Source organism: Cebus imitator, unplaced genomic scaffold (assembly GCF_001604975.1).
Source record: "Cebus imitator isolate Cc_AM_T3 unplaced genomic scaffold, Cebus_imitator-1.0 Scaffold458, whole genome shotgun sequence".
In the NCBI taxonomy this organism is placed as follows: domain Eukaryota; kingdom Metazoa; phylum Chordata; class Mammalia; order Primates; family Cebidae; genus Cebus; species Cebus imitator.
Genome location: NW_016107773.1, coordinates 1118988 through 1132193, shown reverse-complemented (window position 1 = coordinate 1132193; position 13206 = coordinate 1118988). Strand labels below are relative to the sequence as shown.

The 13206-nt window shown below is 38.6% G+C and overlaps 1 protein-coding gene across 4 annotated transcripts in view; it reads left to right on the top strand.

Moving 5' to 3' along the window:
* Positions 1-13206, top strand: part of PLAC1 (placenta enriched 1) — a 193496-nt gene that overhangs the window by 48867 nt on the left and 131423 nt on the right. For 2 of the 4 annotated variants that reach the window (XM_037732609.1, XM_037732606.1), the window contains exon 1: positions 1061-1283. The exons of the other annotated variants lie outside the window; for them this stretch is intronic. The gene's annotated coding sequence lies outside the window, so the exon portion shown is untranslated. Of the gene's footprint in view, positions 1-1060; positions 1284-13206 lie in introns of those variants that run through there. 4 annotated transcript variants of the gene reach the window in all.

Sequence of the window (13206 nt, the reverse complement as noted above, 5' to 3'; positions counted from 1 at the left end):
CACGGAGGGGTGTGATGATCAAAGTGGAGGGTTATGGAGGGAGGAGGTTGGGATACCTCGGTGTCATCCTGAAATGTTCAGCACTTTGGGTGTGCATTCCTATTGTTTACACAGTTCAAAGGCGAGTTCAGAAGGTGGAAACAACCCAAATGTCTATCAGCAGATGATTGGACAAACAAAATGTGGCACACACATGCAATGGAATACTATTCAGCCTTTAAAAAGAAGGAAATTCTGATGCATGCTACAACACAGATGAACCTGGAGGACATTATGCTAAGTGAAATAAGCCAGTCACAAAAAGGCAAACACTGTATGATTCCACTTACATGAAGTTTCTAGGATGGTTTAATTCACAGAAACAGAGAGTAGAATGGGGGTTGCCAGGGGCTTGGAAAGGGGCGAATGGGGAGCTCATGTTTGATAGGTACAGAGTTTCTATCTGAGAAGATGAAAAAGTTCTGGCTATGAGGGTGGCACGACACTGTGAACGTTCTGATTCATACGCTCAAAACGGTTAAAATGGGAAATGGGAAATTCTGTGTTATATGTGTTTGCTGCAATTTTGGATGGATGACAGGTATGGCCTTTCTCTTTGTGTTAGAAAAGCCATGACAGGTCAGTGCCCTGGTGAAAACCTGGCTGGGATTCTATTTTCTACTCCATTATGAGAAGGCAGCCAGTTTCCATACAGCGGAAGGGGAGAGAGTGAGAGGGAGAAGGATGGGGGGCTATATAGACAGAAGCAGGAGAGGAGGGAGAGGAGGATGGCCTGGGCTGTCAGTGTAAAACAAAAAATACAAAAGTTGGAGGCTTTTCAGCTTTGAAAATGTAACAAGCAACGAGAGTAGGCGCCATCCCTAGGTGAGCCCCAAAGCCCACTTGGGCCACAGCTATAGCCAGGCTGGGAGACCACAAAAGGGAAGGAGGAGGTAATTTGGACTGGCCTGAGGTAAAAATTGCAGAGATTTGCAAGTGCAATCAGCTCTTCAACTCCCCACCACTTCCAAGGCAGAGTGGGTGGGACCAGCTTCTTCTCTTCCTCCAATCCCACTCCTTCCAGGCTACGAGGGGCCCCTCAAGGCTGCCCTTCTCATTCGGTTCCAGCTGCCTGATTTCCCTGGAGAGGAGGTTGTGGAGGTGGGGCTGCCAGTCCCTACATCCCTAGCAGACCAACCTCTTCACGGGACCATCCGGACCCTGTACACGTGGACCCTGGCCGTGTAGACACACCTGAGTCCAGGAACGACACAAGCCGCAGGGATCCCAGCCTAGGCACGGAGGTAATTAGGCACGTCTTCTCTGCTCCTGAAGTAATGTTTATTTGTCTTTCAAATTCTGCCAACCAAAATGGCTTAGGCTGTGATTTACCATCACACCATTATGTCATACTTCCTTACTGCTTTTATGACCAAGAAAGACTTCAGGCACAGTAGCCATATTATGTCCCAGCGAACTCCTGCCCAAATTGAGTCACTGTTTCTGGTCCCTATCGCTGGTCAAATCTGACATCTAAGGGTAATTGCTCTTTTAGGGCACATTTTAAAGCAAATGCAAAAAATAACAAATGTACCTATTTTGTGACTGAAATTTGCATCTGTCTTTTTACCCTCTCCCGGCAAATATGTTTTATGTTTATTTAAACAGCCTTTAATAAAAATGTACAGCTGCAAAGCATCTTGCTACTCAATGCTTTCTGGTTAAGAAAATTGCCCATAATCACAGTAGACTTTACTATTTGTAACTGAATATTATTTTCCATCTGTGTATGGCTGCAGCCCAATGTATGAGTGTTGTAAATGCAACGTGAGGCTTATCTGAGGTCAGAAGCTCTTCATTCATTCGTTTATTCAATCCATCAACAGACTTTTTTTGTGGACTTATCATATGGGGTTTAGGACCTTTGGGGAACAGAGGGGAAAGCATGGGCAGAGGCATGAGAGAGATGGTCACTGGTATGACAAGGGTAGCCATTGTCAACCACAGTTGATGTATTGTGATTGGCTGGAAAGTGTGACACAAGGAATTTGTTACTGATAATAGTTGATGTACCAAAGTTGCTGAATAATTTACTTTAGTTGTAAGGTAGAGTGGATTCAAGGTTATCTTTATAATAACAGCATCACTCTCACCCACTTGCATTTCAGTTTGTTTTAATGACAATTAGAGAAAAGGGCCTAATTAATAGCTGGCATACCAAGTAGATTCCCCAAGGACACTCATGGAGTGTGTCATGCATGTGCACATCACCTGTCAGTTTTATCATAGTTTAGAGTTGAGTGGCCTACACAGTGTGTGTTCTGTGGGAGAGTGGAAGGAGATGAAGCTGGAGAGGCAGGATGGGTAGATGCGGTTTTTCAGAGTTTGAGTAAACAGTTTTAGCTGGATTGGCCCCCAAATTTTGCAGATCTAATTGGCAGTAATGTAGAGCTACTGCTTGTTTATCAGCTTCCAGTATTTCCCCAAGTACAGGGATGTGATCTCAGTTAAAGTAGCCGCTGTCAACCCATACTTGTGAATTTGACCTGTCTTGGAAACCCTGTAATTATACTTCTCAGAATCAAGTACTTCTAGCACTGGCTGTGCTGCACATTGAGCTTCTTAGAAATGAGGATGTGACCCAAGAGGTAGCTTCCAGGTTAGGTTTCAAGGAGTGATTGTGCTGGGGACCACATCTACCTGTCTTGAGAAACAGAGGGAAAGTCTTAGTCATGAGTCAAACTAGAAAAACGAACTTACTAATAATGAACTTGGTAATGCTATTTCTACTGGGAAGCCAGATGGGGTATGAGGAGCTGTTGGGGTACAGAGAAGGAGTGTCTACTTTTCCTTACCTTTCCAATATAAAATGGATTTTGAGATTAACCAGGAAATGACACCCTTCATGAAAATAGAATAAATGATCAGCTTGGGGTCCCGATTTGAAGGGTACTAGAACTGTTTCCCTGCCCCTAAAAATACTCCCCACTGCTGCTGGATTTTCTAATATTATAGATTGTGGTAGAATCCCTTTTTATTTGTTTATGGACTATAGTTTGCTCTGTTTAACTAGTTTTCATTTTCTTTTTCAAATGTATGCTGGAGGAAAAGAGGATAGTACTTTTAAAAACAAGAAGCACATTCAAAAATGAGCTGGAAGCCTGCTGGAATTGTTAAGGAAACCAATAGTGTGTAGATGCAACCTCAGTAATTAATCAGTGAACGTCTAGCAGCCAAATATCTGATGGGAGGGAGGAGGCCCTCTCCTTAGAGAGAGGGAAAATGACTACTCCCTTCTGATTGAAAAAGCACCATCTCAGACCTTCTTGCTGCTGACATGCAGATGTACATCTGGCTGTAATCTCTTACTCCCTACTAGCCTTTGCCAAGCTGTGTGGAACAGAAATCCAGTTTCTCCTCCATGTAAAGAGACAGAGAGAAATTGAATAGTTAGATAGTTAAAATTCTAAGCACTGGCTAGGAAAAGGAACATGCCCAAAGCAATAAAAAGACTCTCACTTAAAAAACTGCGGCTGAAGAAAGACTTGAGCAGTTTAAACAACTGGTGGAGTTGATTGGGGTGAAGGGAGTAGAAGTCTCAAAGCCACAGACAAGCCTTGATACTCTGCAGACAAGCTAAGAAATATTTAAATTGTGTGAAATCTACTCAAGGCTGATGAATAAGACAGAATAAAAGCTTGATAACATTTGAAGGAATTTATTTGCACTTAAAGTGTCCGTGTTTCTATAAATCTTGCTCTAAATTTTGTTTTATGTGGTGTTGTTTTAAAAACAGAGTTATTTATAAAGAATGAAAGCACAATTCAGTGGGGAAGTGTTCCCTGTTCCCTTTCTCCTAGCTGTCCAACCTAAGGGAAACCTATCATTGTGTCAAAAGTGGTGGCAACTTACTCGAATTGTAGGACTAGTATATAGGAGGAAAATGATGCCCGTTGAAGCTTTGCGTAGGAAACCCACGCTTCATAAGTGACAACAAATACAACAGTGCCTCAACTTTTGGATTAAATATTGCAGCCTTCTTTAAAAATAAAAAATGCTTCTGGGTAGGTTAACATATAGAGTTATTAGTATCTCAGTACAGCGGTTTCCCACACTGGGTATTTAATACACCCTTCATTTATATTGAGAACTTCTAAAATACAGGAAAGTGCAGAGAAGAATATAGTACACTTGTATTCTCACCATGCACAGGAGAAATACACTGCTACTGTATTTGCTGTGTCTTCCATTCTTTTTCAATTAAAAAAAAGTGCTACAGGAAAAGTTGAAGCCCTCTTTATCTCCTGCCTCTAGTCAACTGATTTTCATTAATTTGGTATGTTTTCTTCCAAACCGTGATATACTTTTGTACTTTTTAAAACTTAGCATTATCTTCTTGAGATCAGTCCACGTGGGTGCCTATTGATCTAGTTCATTCTTATAGCGGAACAGTGACCTATAGTACAACCATGTCACATTTAATTTATTCATTCCTCCTTTGGTGGATATTTATTTCCAAATGTTTAGTGTTAGAAACAACTTGGCAATGAACACTGAGGTATGCGTGTCTTTGCACACTGGATCGGAATTTCTATAGAGGACGTACCTTTTAGAAAGTGAGATTTCTGGGTTAAAGAGTATGCACACTTTTCGTTTTGCTGGGTACTGGCAGGTTGCTCTCCAATGTGGCTCTACCAAATAACAGTCCCATCGGTGGTGTATGAGCGGCTGTGACACCATACCATCGACAACTTTTGGGTTTTAATTTTTGCCTGTCTGGTGAGTAAAGATAGTATCTTGTTTTATTGTTGTTTTTATTTCCTTGAATACTAGTGAGGTTAAGTATCTTTGCATATATTTCTAGACCATTCCAGTGCCTTCTGCCAGTTGTCTGTTGATATTCTTTGCCCCTTTTCCATTGTGTTGACTGCCTTTTAAAATTGACTTACAGCATTTATTTTATGTCTTTTTTGATGCTGTTTCTTTTTCAATTATATGTGTGGCAAATGTCTTCTCCTACTGTATGGCTTATCTTTAACTTTATGCTGTCATTTTTTCTTATAGACATTATAATGTTTATTGTGGTCACATTTATCAGTCTTTTCTATTAAAATTTATGAGTTTTTTTGTGTGTGATTAATTTATTGACATCTATGAGTTTTTGTGTGTGCATTATTCTATTCTGAGGTCATAAAGGTATTATATATTTGCATCAAAACTTTGTAAAATTTTGGTTTTAACGTTTAGATTTTTAATTCATTTTGAATTGATTTTTATGTAGGGTTTGAATAAGTTATCTAATTGTATATCTTATCACATGGATAATTTTAGTACCATTTATTAAATAATCTATATCATATCCTCCATGATTTATAATCAATCTCTGTCCTATGCCTAGTTCTCATAGACTTACCTGAGTTGTCTGTAGGCCCTTTTTGTATTCCACTGGTCTATTTGTTTATCTATCTGCCAATACTACGATGTTTTATTTTTTATTTTTTGAAATGGAGTCTTGCTCTGTCTTCCAGGCTGGAGTGCAGTGGTGCGATCCTGGGTTCAAGCAATTTGCCTGCCTCAGGCTCCCTAGTAGCTGGGACTACAGATGCATGCCACCCACCTGCCTAATTTTAGTATTTTTAGTAGAAACGGGGTCTCGCCATTTTGGCCAGGCTGGTCTCAAACTCCTGACCTCAAGTGAGTCGTCTGCCTTGGCCTCCCACAGTTCTCAGATTATAGGCATGAGCCACTGCACCTGGCTTACATTGCTTTAATTGCTATAACATTATAATAAGCCTTAACAATATGCCCTTCATTACTCTTCTTCACAATTGTCTTGTATATTCTTGATGCCTTACTGTTCTGTTTAAATCTTACTCTCCATGTAAATCTTCTGTGTAAATTACTTTGTCAAAATCCAGAAAAATCCTGTTGTGATTTTGGTTGAACTTGCATAGAATTTATAGACCAATTTAAAGAGAATTGCCATATTTGTGTTGGACCTTCCCATACATGAACATGGCATATTTCTCCTTTTTGAGGTTACTTTATTCTAAACTTTTTGTTTCAATATAATTATAAATTCACAGGAAGATGCAACGGTACAGAGAGGCCCTCTGTACCATTCACTTATTTTCTCCCAGGGATTATATTTTACATAACTAGAGTACAATATCAAAACTAGGCATTCAACATTGGTACAATATGTGTGTATAAGATTATGCCATTTTTATCACAGGTGTAGATTTGTGTAAGATACAGAATTGTTCCATCACCACAAAGATGTTCTTTATGCTACCTTTATGGTTACACCCACCCCATTCTGTCTCTAACTCCCAGAAGTCACTAATCTAGTCTTCATCTTTACAGTTTTGTCATTTCAAGAATGTTATACAAGTGGAATAATACAGTATGTGACTTTTTGAGATTACCTTTCTTCATTCCCTGGAGATTCATGCAAGTTGCCATGTATGTCAGTAGTTACTCTTTTTTATTGCTGAGTCTGCTAGTGATGAATTCTGTTAGTTTTCCTTCATCTGAGGATGTCTTGATTTCCTCTTCATTTTGAAGAATATTTTTTGCTGGGTATAAAATTCTGTGCTGGCAATTCTTTTCTTTCATGGTGTGAAGGCACCATAGTTGGTTATATCCATTCACTTGTTGAGGGACATTTTGGTTGTTTCTGGTTTGGGTGCTTTCTGTTTGTTCTCTCCTTTTTATTACTCTGTTTTCATTTTCTTGCCTTCCTGTGTGTTACATGAGTATTTTTTAGAATTCTGTTTTGATTTATCTACAGGATTTTTAGAGTTGTCTCTTTGTGTAGCATTTTTGTGGTTGCTCTGGGCCTGACATGACATACGTATAACTTATTACAATCTACTGTTGTCATCATTTTACCTGTTACAGTACAGCAACTTTATTCTTTTACTTTCCCCAGTTTATAATCATCTTAAGTATTTTGTTTACATACATTGAGAAAACTGTCAATGTTTTACTTTTTGCTTTTACCATCAAACATAATTTAGAAAACTCAATAGAAGAGGACAGCCTATTGTATCTATCCATATTTTTTGTTCTTTCTTTGTTCTTCCTTATTCCTGATGCTCAGATTCCTTCTATCACTTATTTCTGTTTGAAGACTTCCTTCAGCCATTCTTTAAATGTTAGTTTGCTAGTGATAAATTCTGTTAGAATTCCTGCATCTGAGGATGTCTTGGTTTTCCCTTCACTAAGAAGGATGTTTTTATTGGTTGTAGAATTCTGTGCTGGTAGTTCTTTTCTTTCAGTACTTAAAAAACATCATGTGACTTCCTTGTAACCTTCACAGATTTTGATGAGAAATCTACAGTCATTGAGATTATTCTTCCCTTATAGGAAAGTATAGTTTCTCTCTGGCTGCTTTTAAGATTTTTTTTCTCTGTTATTTGCTATCAGAAATTTGACCATGATGTGTTTTGGCCTGGATTTCTTTGGGTTTAACCTATTTGGGATTTACTCAGCTTTTTGAACCTGTAGGTTTATGTCTTTTGCCAGATTTGAGAAAATTTCAGCCACATTTTCTTTGAATCCATTTTCAGCCTCACCTTTTATTTCCTCTCCTTCTGTGACTCTGATGACATGAATACTTTGTTAGAGTCCCACAGATCCCTGAGGCTCTATTCATATATATTTTTTCAGTCTACTTTCTCTTTGTTGTTTGTCCTTGGTAATTTCTATTTTTGTATCTTCAAGTTTACTGTTTCTTCTCTCTATCTCCTCTATTTTGCTACTGGGCCCATCTATTGAAGTTTTGAAATTTTGGTTGTTTTTTCATTCTAAAATTTCCATTTGGTTCTTCTTTATATCTCCTATTTTCTTTTTTTTTTTTTTTAAGACGGGGTTTCACCATGTTGGTCAGGCTGGTCTTGAACTCCCAACCTCAGGTGATCCGCCCATCTTGGCCTCCGAAGTGCTTGGATTACAGGCGTGAGCCACTGCGCCTGGCCCATATATCTCCTATTTTCTTCGCTGAGATTTTTTGTTCTTTGTTTCAAGTGTTATAATTACTCGTTCAAAAGTTCTTATGATGGCTACTTTAAAATAGTTGACAGGTAATTGTAATATCTGTGTCATTTCAGTCTTGACATCTGTTGAATATCTTTTCTCATTCAAATTGAGATGTTCCCGGCTTTTGGTGTTATAAGTGATTTTTTGTTCAACTTTGACATTTTGGGTATTTACGTTATGAGACTGGATCTTATTGAAATCTTCTGTTTTAGGAGGCCTCCTCTGACACTGCTCCAATGGTGGAGGAAGAGGCACCACCTCATTACTCCCAACTGGAGATGGACATACAGCTCCCTGTGTGGTCTCTACTGTCACTGTGGAGAGAGGGAATTATTAAGCCGCAGCTTCTCACTTGGCTGTCTCTGACCCCACACTGTCTAGGTGATTCGGATACTTCCTTACAGCCTAGGGAGGTGGGAAAGGTCAGCCACCCCACTCAGCCTTTGCTGGCATGAATAGGAATGGTTTTTTCTGTGGATATTTGCCAGGAGTAGAGAGCAGTTATTGTTAAAGGTGTTCTGTTCTACATGGTTGTTCTTTTTCTGATGTATTGGCTAGAGAGAGAAAGCTTATGTTGGGGATTTTTTTGTCTGTGCTTGTTGGTATTTCTGGGTTGTTAGCTTCTCTAGCACCCAGTCTGGTATATGTGAGGCAAAAAGGGAACAAAAAAACTCACCAATACATTGCCTCAGTTCCCAAGATCCCTACCCACTCTGCCCTTTTTTCTCTACCTGTCAGAGTCATCTTAAGTTCTGCCTTATACATAATGTTCAGGGTTTTTAGCTGTACTTGGCAGAAAGAGTAGGGAAAAGTACTTTTACTTCATCTTGTCTTGGAACTGAAGCATAAGATCATCTTTTATTACTTTCAAAAATTTTAATAATTTTCTCCATAAAGGTCTTATACAACTGTTGTGTGTGTATATATATACTACGTTGTTAACAGTGTTAATTCAGTGAATGGAAATGATTACCACTCTGTAATGCATGCAATAAAGCACTTACATGTACTTGTTTAACAGATGTTTCTTGGAATGCTACTCACACACTACTCATGCTCCTAGCTGTTTGCTAATAATGTGTATTTTGGATGATATCACTCCTCTTTAAGAACTACATATTCTGGCCGGGCGCTGTGGCTCATGCCTGTAATCCCAGCACTTTGGGAGGCCCCAGGCGGGCAGATCACCTGAGGTCGGGAGTTTGAGGCTAGACTGAACAACATGGAGAAACCCCTTCTCTACAAAAAATGCATTATTATCCGGGCGTGGTAGTACATGCCTGTAATCCCAGCTACTCAGGAGGCTGTGGCAGGAGAATTGCTTGAATCTGGGAGGTGGAGGTTGCAGTGAGCCGAGATTGTGCCATTGCATTCCAGCCTGGGCAAGAAGAGCGAAACTCCATCTCAAAAAAAAAAAAAAAAAAATTACATATTCTAATTTATTGTTTCTGGCATATTGAACTGATAATGATTTTTTTCATATTAATATATCCAGCACTTTTGTTGAATGGTCTTATTAGTTCTAATAGTTTCTAGATTCTCTTGCATTTTCTTTATAGGCAATCGTATCATCTGCACTTATGATGATTTTTTCCTTTTTCTAATATATATTTGAGATGGAGTCTTGCTCTGTCGCCCAAGCTGGAGTGTAGTGGCATGCGATCTCGGCTCAGTGCAACCTCTGCCTCCCAGGTTCAAGCAATTTTCCTGCCTCAGCCTCCTGAGTAGCGGGGATTACAGGTGCACACCACCACACCTGGCTAATTTTTGTATTTTTTTAGTAGAGACGGTGTTTCACCATGTTGGTCAGGTTGGTCTCCAACTCCTGACCTCGTGAACCACCCACCTCGGCTTCCCAGAGTGTTGGGATTACAGGCATGAGCCACCGCACCTGGCCATATATATATATATACATATATTTTCAATATGTTTAATACTTTGTATTATATTAAAATATTACATATAAATATTATATATATTAAAGTATATATTATACAGCTAGTGCTCGACTTACGACCACGATTGGGACCGGCAGACCGGTCGTAACACGATTTGGTCGTAAGTTGAGTAGGCTATATGTACAGTTGAAATGGTGCATGCGGAGATGGTAGTGCTGCCGGAAGCTGGTCCGCACTGTCGTATGCCCAGCTGGGCAATGTTTGCGCTGCCAGACGCGGAGCAGTCGTGGCTAGCGATTGTGGTCGTAAAGCCGAATGGTCGTAAGTTGCATAGGTCGTAAGTCGATCAATACCTGTACTTTAATGTGTTTGTATTTATTGTGATTTCTGTTACACTTAGATTCATTTTTTCATTTTATTTTACATTTATACTACTATGTTTTATTTGTTGTTGTTGTTGTTTTGCTTTTTTTGAGATGGTGTCTCACTCTGTCGCCCAAGCTGGAATGCAGTGGTGCGATATCAGCTCAGTGTAACCTCCATCTTTCAGGTTCAGGCAATTCTCCTGTGTCAGCCTCCCGAGTAGCTGGGATTACAGGCATGTACCACCATGCCTGGCTAATTTTTGTATTTTTATAGAGACGGGGTTTCACCATGTTTGCTAGGTGAACACCCACAGACTGCACACACACAAAAATTCAAGTTAATTGAATTTTTGTGCAGTCTGTGGGCGTATGTAAAATTTTTAAAGGTATTAACCAAAGAGAAAAGACAGATTGCGTAGAGATATTGCTTCATTTGGAGATAGAGATAAATTGAGATATATTTCTGTTTATCCTTTGAGTAATAAAATAAGCTCAATATGTTTTAACTCTAATCTTCTACTTTCTATCTTAATTGGGACAGTTGGGCAATATTTTGGTGCCATTTTCGTCTTCAGTACCCCCAGAATTGGTCATTGTAACCTTATTATTATTGGGATTCTTTTGTTTAATTTAAAAAAAAAAGCTTTATTGAGATATCAATTATCACCATTTTAGAACATCATCATCTCAAAAGAAACCCTGTTTTTTTACAGTGGAGGTTTATTTAAATTTATCTATATGTTTACCAAGTTTTTTACTCCATTGTTTTTTGAACTCCACTCCTTTATCTTAGGTTCAATTTTCTTCTTGATGTACATCATTTAATATTTTTTTTTTACTGAGGATTTATTACTGACAAACTCTCTTAGTCTTTGTTGAAAGATCTCATTTTAATCGCCCTCAGCTGTGAATAACTCCTCTATGTAAAATTTTAAGTTAATGGGTATTTTCCCTCAACATTGTGAATATTATTCCATTGTCTTCTGAGTTCTGTTGTTGCTGTTGGGAAGTGTATCATTTATTATCTATTTTCAGTCTACATCTTTTATGTTAGTTTTTAAATTCAATCTGTCTTTTCTCTTTGGTTAAGAATTTTCTATTTGTTTTCACTATGATTTGTCTAGGTTTGTATTTATTTTTATTCTTCTTAGGATCTGGGCTTCTTCAATCTGAATTCCTATTGTTTTACATTAGACTACATTCATAATACATTGCTTTCAATTTACAGTTTCTATTTTTAAATAGTGGATCAAGATCTAAAGGCACTAACCGCAGCGGCCTTCCCATCATTGTTATTTCCCTCAATCTTTTATGGCCATCTTGCCTATACATAATTTAACGCCTTTTTTTGGTTGCCTTCTTTTCTATTATGCCTCTCTAAAGTATTCAACTCTCATAGAAATAATTCTTCATTTTCATATCCATATATCATCTGTTTACAGAATATTTATTTAAATTATATAGCAAAACTATCCTTAACAAGATTAGGAACAAATATAATTGGCTCTTGGTAAATATCCAACTTAACTGGTGTGAGCAAAAGTTCTTGGGGTGTACTAGAGAATGGTCTACTAGCTTCAAGCATTCACAATGTTTTCTAAAATAATTTCAACTTTTATTTTAGATTCGGGGTTACAAATGCAGGTTTGCCGCATGGGTATATTGCTTGATGCTGAGGTTTGGGATACAAATGATCCCATCACCCAGGTAGTAACCATAGTATCCAACAGCTTTTCAACTCTTGCCCCCTTTCTCCCTCCCCCCTCTAGTAGTCTGCAGTGTCTATTGTTGCCATCTTTATGTCCATGTGTACCCGATGTTTAGCTCCTACTCATAAATGAGAACATGTGGTTTTTGGTTTTCTGTCCCTGCGTTAATTAATTCACTTAGGATAATGGCCTCCAGCTGCATCCATGTTGCTGCAAAGGACATGATTTCTTTCCTTTTTATGGCTGCATAGTATTCCATGGTGTCTATGTACCACATTTTCTTTATCCAATACACCATTGATGGGCACGTAGGTTGACTGCATGTCTTTGCTATTGCAAATAGTGCTTCAGTGAACATGCAAGTTCATGTGTTATTTTGGTAGAACATTTCGTTTTCTTTTGGATATGTGCTCATTAATGGGATTGCTGGACAAATGCTAGTTCTGTTTAAGTTCTTCCAGAAATCTCCAAACTGCTTTCCACAGTGGCTGAACTAATTTGCATTCCCACCAACAGTGTATAAGTGTTCCCTTTTCTCCATTTTTTTCCCTTTTTCTCTCACCAGCACCTGTTATTTTTTTACTTTTTAATTAATAGCCATTTTGACTGGTGTGAAATGGTATCTCATTGTGGTTTTTTTTGAGACAGAGTCTCACTCCATTACCCAAGCTGGAGTGCAGTGGCACGATCTCGGCTCACTGCAAACTCTGCCTCCCGGGCTCAAGCGATTCTCATGCTTCAGCCTCCCAAGTAGCTGGAATTACTGGTGTGCGCCACCATGCTTGGCTAATTTTTGTATTTTCAGTAGAGATGGTGTTTCACCATGTTGGCCAGGCTGGTCTCAAACTTCTGACCTCAAATTATCTGCCTTTCTTGGCCTCTCAAAGATCTGGGGTTACAGGTGTGAACCACAGCGCCTGGTCTCATTGTGTTTTGATTTGCATCTCTCTAGTGATTATTGATAAGGAGCATTTTTTCAAATATTTGTTGGCCACTTGTATGTCTTCTTTTGAGAAGTGTCTGCTCATGTTTTTGCCCACTTTTTAATGGGTTATTTGTTTTTTGCTTGTTGAATTATTTAAATTCCTTACAGATTCTGGGTACTAGACCTTTGTTGGATGCTGCATAGTTTATGAATATTTTATCACATACTATATGTTGTTTACTCTGTTGATAGTTTTTTGTTTTTTTTTTTTTTTTTTTAGTCTGATT